Below are 7,130 nucleotides of genomic sequence, written 5' to 3'. Positions count from 1 at the left end.
CCCCCCACTTCCCTACCCACCCATTCCCATTCTTTTGGCCCTGGCATTCCCCTATATTGGGGCATATAAAGTTTGCAAGTCCAATGGGCCTCTCTTTAAATCATGGGTGTGTGATGAGGGAAGTGATCAGTAGGTAATGTCAAGTAATAGCAAGGGCACCAGCTTTAGCTAAATTTCCTCCTAATTGATTAAATAATAAAACAAGAAGCCAATCACTGGAGGAGATAGAGACAGGCCTTCTCTGTCAGAGTGAAAGAGGGAAAGCAGGAAAGGGGACTTCCTATCGGACAGTTGGAGCAAGGCAGTCAGGATGTAGGCGAGGCTGTTAGTTTGAGTGGCAGAATCCACCAGGATCCACCATCCACCGAAATATTTCTAACATAGAATAGTTGGTGAATTTAGGATACTAAATTCCATGGCCAGAAATTGTGTTACCTGGTGATTCTAAACTAAGATTGGTGTTTTTCTTCTTGCAGCGATTCTACTGAATTCCAGGGAAAGGGAACTTCAGCTAAGCATGGGTTTGCAGAGAGTACCACCCAGCTAGCCTGGGAAATTTGGGATTGCAGAGTAGGTTTGGCAGCTATCAGCCTCCAAGGGGAGTGGGAGTGGCAGATGACTGGGAATTTGAGCAATTCCACAGTAAGCAGGAAAAAAAAAATCTTACAATCAGAAAAGTAGGATTGAGTTTAGATTGATACTATGCTAATTCACACAAACAAAATTCATTTTCATAGTTAAGAAATGTCCCTAGTACCTTCAGAGAGTTGTAGTTTATAGAAACAAATGAAAAAGAAGCAGAAAAATCTCAACCCTTATAAACTTAAATTACATTTCATGTATGGAATGATGAGGTAGTTTTGAATATAAATTTAATATAGTAAATTTAATCATATAGTATAAAGTAGTATACATATAATGTGTATCACAGTAACTATATAAACAATAAATAAATGCATTAAAATAAATAAATAATTTGGGAGGAAAGAAAGAAAAATCATCCAGTGTGGAGTTTTACCTGTAATATAAATGTGCCCACATATTCATACAAGAATATGTACACACAGCAGACACATCTTAATAAGTATTAAAAATAAACAATATTAAATATGACAGAAAATATATGTATCAATATATATCAGTATATGTATTGATATTTTATATATTGAGATAGGATCTCTCAATATAGCTCTGGTTGTTCTGGAACTCACTATATAAACCAAGATAATGTCATGCTCATAGAGATTTGCCTATCTTTACCTCTCAGTACAAATATTAATTGTATATACCAACATGCCCAACAAAAATGGATTTTAAAAGAAAATTTGTGTAGAAGAAGATATGAGAACAAGTAATTTTAGAAGCACATGTAAGAACTATATCATGAAGCATTCATCCTTTATGTGGCCTGCTTCATTTTAAAGTGTGGCACAAATTTTTAAAAGTTACTTAAAGAAAGATATTAAAATGGATAATGTTCCTTCTCTTTCATTCCACTCTCAAATTCTACCAAAAAGCACTTCAGTGTCCTTCCAGCATGGTTTGATTTTCCTTTTAGTTTGTTTGACTTTTTTAAAAGTAAAATCGCATATATATCTCAGATGACCCAAGAACATCCTGCCCTAGTATGAGCTTTTGTCTGTGTGGACACATGCAAAGTCATTGTGACACTCTGGCAAACTACTCTAATGTGGGGCTAATCGATATTTTAAATTACCAACCCTTTTGGGCTATGAAAAAATTTCCATCAGAATTCCTTAAAATGAAATAGGCTATCACTATTGTTCTTGGTTGTCAACTGGACCTTGATGGTAAGGTTTCCTGCTGACAGCACACACATTTTTCTTATTGGATTCTAAAAATTAGGCTGGATCTAACCAAAAAGTTTATTGCCTACCAGGTAGCAATCATAGTAGCAGAGGTATCAGTGGTTTACTCAGCCATGAATAATGTGAGCTACAATCATGACTAAACAGAAAAGAGGTAACCAGAATGAAACAGTTGCATGACTACTATGAGAATAACCAACTGTCTTTCTTCTTTTCCTTCATATTTTTTTCAAATTCTTAGCATATAACTCTGAACAAATTTTAAGGAACTCAGTCTGGGTATGGGAAACTATGTTTAATATTGAATTATGTTGTCGTTTCATAAATATTGTATTTATTATACTTTATTATAACAATGTACATGCAAATGTGGAATGCTATAAGATGGTGGTCTTGAAAGTCTGAGTTAACCCCTCACTGGAACATTGTTAAAATTTCCTGTTTTGGAAGTGATAAGGATCATAATTTTGCATAAGATTAAATAATCTATATTTTTAATGAGTGAGTTCTTTTGTTGTTTTCCCATACTTAATTTGTTCACTTAAAAAAACTATTTATATTTGTTAGTTTTATATTTTGAAGCACTGTTTTTAGTTACTTGGTGAAATATGATGGCATTAAACATGCCCTTTTTAATAGAAGGACTTTGAAATGTTTTATAGAAATGAAAATTTCCCTACATTTTATTGTCCTTCCCAATCTATGTCTTATTTAGAAGGACTTCCATGCTGTTTAATGATAAAACAGTCATTTCATTTTCTTAGAAATATTTATAAAGGCACTCAGGCAATTATATGAATATCATGAATATTTCTTATAGTTAATTCATTCCTTTACAGTTTATTACACACACACACACACACACACACACACACACACACATATATATATATATATTATGTCTTAATTCTATCTTCTCCCCATTTATCCCAAATTATTTGTTCATTCTTTAGAAATGATTTCAGGTAACCCAGGATGGTTACTAAATCTACATAGCCTAGAAGTAATACCTGTACTTCTCAAGATTTAGGACTGCAGGTATGTGCCCTACCTCTGTTCTCTCATGCAATTTTAGAGTTTATAAAGAAAAAATATGTATGTGTGTGTGTGTGTGTGTGTGTGTGTGTTGTACTTGCACATAAATGCAGTCACTCAGAAGACAGCATCAGGTCTTCTGAAGCTAGAGCTGTCATTCTAGATGATTCACAAAATATCATCAAGTCTTTTGATGAACATCTATGATGTTGTCATAGTTACCTTTGTACTGCTGAAATAAGATACCATGACCAAAGCAGATTAAAGAAAAAAGAGCTCCCAAGGTCTAAACCAGCAATCAAAGAGTACACAAAGAAGGACCCATGGCTCCAATCATATATGTAGCAGAGTATGGTCAGCATCGGTGGAAGAAGAGTCTCTCTGTCCTGTGAAGTCTCAATGCCCCAGTGTAGGGGAATGCAAAGGCAGGTAGGTGAGAGTGGGTGTTTGGGGTCATACCCTCATAGAAGCAGGAGGAGGGGGGATAGGATAGGGGGCTTCTGGGAGTGGGGAATCAGGAAAGGGGATAACATTTGAAATGTAAATAAATAAAATATCCAATTTAGAAAAAAATAAAGAAAAGCAAATAGAGTTTATTGGGACTCATGGTTTCATAGACTATGATCATTGTGGGGTGGAGCACAATTGCAGGCAGGAAGGGAATAAAATACTGCAGTAGCTGAGAGCATATATTTTGATCCCTAAGCACCAAGCAGAGAGAACTAATTAGTTTGAAACTGTTTGGGCTTTTTGAAATCTCAACGCCCTGTCCGCAGTGATACACCTTCATCAACAAGGCCACATTTTCCAAATTTCCCCAAAGAGCTCTATTAACTGGTGACCAAGTATTAGAAGATGAGCCTATGGCAGCCTTCCCAATCAAACTACCACATGGCGTAAAAGGAGGTTCAGTAACTACCACATTTTCTGGCCAGTAGTCCTACATTTTGGCAATGTTTGTAAATGAAGATAAAGAGGTATTTCAAGATGTTTCACCCTTATGGAGTATTATCCACATGACAAGACATACATGAAGGAAGCAGCTCCAGTTGAATAAACTGTGTCCCCACAGAGTTTCACTTCCCTAAGATCTAACAGTCATTTCAGTGTCACACAGCTGTGAGCTCATAAAATGCTAATGAGATCTTACAAAGGCAAACAGGCTTGCAATGTAATGGTAAATTAGGTAATAGCATAGATTTTAGAACAATTACCTTGGACATGAAAGTATTTCACAAAATGATGACAGTGAATAAGGACTTGATGATTTTCTTTTTGTCAATAATGTCTCCATGTTCATTAAAAGTATCTCTGCGCTTTGAGGTAAGTCTAATTTCCTGTGATGTCTTTGTTTCTTCAATCAATTAAACAAGTTGGCATAGAAACACAAGGGGTAAAGATCTTCCATTGTCAGCAATTCAAAAATATCTACATGGTATCCTGCACTTTGAGTCAAGTGATGTCAATGTGCCTTTTGAAGTTACAAATGACATATGTTATTTACAATACACTGAACAGGATTTGGTATCAAAGGAAAAGAACTTTCTTAAGGCTCATGATAATGACTGAAAGAAGAAAAAGGGTTGTTCTATTTTTTCCATTATTTCCAATTCACTTTCTGCTTTTAATACAGTCCATCATGTCATCCAAGGGAATGGTGCCATTAATGTGAATGGGTTTCTAGCTCAATTAACCCTACAATCACTCTGTTCTGGCTGGTTTTATGTCAATTTGACATAAGCTAGTATCATTTGAGCAGAGGGATCCCTTTTGAAAAGGGTTCACTACAAGGTTGATTTGTTAAGTAGCCTGTGGTGCATTTATCTCTTTGATTGATGATCGATGTGGGAAATTCCACTTCACAGTGGGTGGTGCCAGTCCTGGTATGTCAACATTGGACCTGATATATATAACAAATATGTTTGTGTAAGGCATGGTAAGCAAGCCAATGAACAGCACTCCTGCATGATCTCTCCATGCTCTCTGCAACCTGGCTCTTGCCTTGATTTTCTTTTTTTTTTTTTTTAAGTTTTTTTTTTTTAAGATTTATTTATTTATTATAAGTACACTGTAGCTGTCTTCAGACACTCCAGAAGGGGGCGCTAGATCTCGTTAAGGATGGTTGTGAGGCACCGTGTGGTTGCTGAGAATTGAACTCAGGACCTTTGGAAGAGCAGTCAGTGCTCTTAACTGCTGAGCCATCCCTCCAGCCCTTGCCTTGATTTTCAATCCTCACTTTCGTGGATAATGGACAGATAATTGGAAATGTAAGGTGAAATAAACTTTTTTCCTCTACAAGCTGCTTTTGGTGATGGAGTTTTATCATAGCAATAAGAATCCAGACTGAAAAACACTCTTATGAACAAGCTAATCTAACCTAGAATATCTCCTACAGGTATACCTGGAAACTTGTTCCAGATGATTATAGGCACTGTCTACTTCACATCTAAAAAAGTTGACAGTTACATAAACATTTGTTTCACCCAAGGACAAGCCCATGTTGCATGTAATCTAGAGAGATTGAGATTGAGAGTGAGAGTGAGAGTGAGAGTGAGAGTGAGAGTGAGAGTGAGAGTGAGAGCAAGATCCAAGTTCTTGGCCTTCAGCCAGTGTGTGAGGGGGTAATATCAGAAGTTGCATGAAGGATTTCTGAGAATAGATCAGATCCTTTTCCCAGACTTCTGATTTAGTAGTCCAGATGAAGCCTAAATGGATTCTACTCAATATATTTTTAGTAGTTGAAATTGGCCTGACCCTTGAAACAAATATTTAATATTGTCAGCTGCCCTGCAAATAATAATTACATGTTCATTATTCTAACATAATTTAAGTTCCTTACACAGGTTTATCTATTCTTCATCATTTAGATTTAACGTATCGTTTTTATTTAAATCTTTTAATAGATATGTATATTTGTGAAGGCGTGATATGTACATGTGAGTGCTAGTATCCCAAGAGGCAAGAGGAAGGAATCAGATCTCCTGGAGATGAAGACAATGACAGTTGTGAGTGATACCATATATAAGCTTGGAACTACACCAAAGATCTCTGTATAAGCAATATATGCACTTAATCATTGAGCTTCTTCTGCATTCTCTAGCTTATTCTTATATGTTGCCACTCACTGTCTTGAACTTTGATTTCACACACAGACACACACACACACCCCAAGTATTTACAAATAGAACTGTCTGTGTGTCAAATTGATGCTATTTTTAATATTTGAAGCCTACTTGATCATGATGAATGATTGATTTGATGTGTTCTTGGATTGGATTTGGTTTGTGAGAATTTTATTGAGTATTTTTGCATCAATGTTTATAAGGGAAATTGTTCTGAAGTTCTCTTTCTTTGTTGGGTCTTTGTGTGGTTTTGTTATCAGTGTAATTGTGGCTTAATAGAATGAATTGGGTAGTGTTCCTTCTGTTTCTATTTTGTGCAATTGCTTGAAGAGTATCAGTATTAGGTCCTTTTTGAAGGTCTGATAGAATTCTCCACTAAACCCATCTGGTCCTGGGATTTTTTGGGTGGGAAACTTGTTTTGTTTTGTTTTTGTTTGTTTGTTTTTGTTTTTGTTTTTGTTTTTTGTTTTTTGAGGCAGGGTTTCTGTGTATAGCCCTGGCTGTCCTGGACCTCACACTAAAGACCAGGCTGGCCTTGAACTCAGAAATCTGCCTGCCTCTGCCTTCCAAGTGCTGAGATTAAAGGCATGTGTCACCATTTCCCAGCAGTTAGAAGATTTTTAATGACTGCTTCTATTTCTTTAGGGGATATGAGACTATTTAGATGGTTTATCTAATCCTGATTTAACTTTGGTATTTGGTATCCGTCTAGGAAAATTTCCATTTCATCCAGATTTTCCAGTTGTGTTGAGTATAGGCTTTTGGAGTAGGATCTGATGATATTCTGAATTTCCTCAATTTCTGTTGTTATAGCATCCTTTTAATTTCTAATTTTGTTAATTTGGATACTGTCTCTGTGCTTTCTGGTTAGTCTGGCTAAAGGCTTATCTATCTTGTTGATTTTTCTCAAAAAACAGCATAACATTCTTTGATTCTTTGTACAGTTCTTTTTGTTTCTACTTGGTTGAATCAGCCCTGAATTTGATTATTTCCTGCAGTCTACTACTCTTGGGTAGGTGTATTTGCTGCTGCTGCTGCTTCTTCTTCTTCTTCTTCTCCTTCTCCTTCTCTTCCTCCTTCTCCTCCTCTTCCTTATTCTTCTTGTCCTCCTCCTCCTCCTCCTCCTCCTCCTCCTCCTCCTCCT

The 7,130-nt window shown here is 36.2% G+C and overlaps 1 protein-coding gene across 3 annotated transcripts in view; it reads right to left on the bottom strand.

Annotated features, from left to right (window-relative positions):
• Window positions 1-7,130, bottom strand: part of LOC110291812 (contactin-associated protein like 5-2) — a 684,470-nt gene that overhangs the window by 387,956 nt on the left and 289,384 nt on the right. The gene's annotated exons all lie outside the window — the stretch shown is intronic.

Source organism: Mus caroli, chromosome 1, assembly GCF_900094665.2.
Source record: "Mus caroli chromosome 1, CAROLI_EIJ_v1.1, whole genome shotgun sequence".
Taxonomy (NCBI): Eukaryota; Metazoa; Chordata; class Mammalia; order Rodentia; family Muridae; genus Mus; species Mus caroli.
This window is presented reverse-complemented; position numbering and strand designations above follow the sequence as displayed.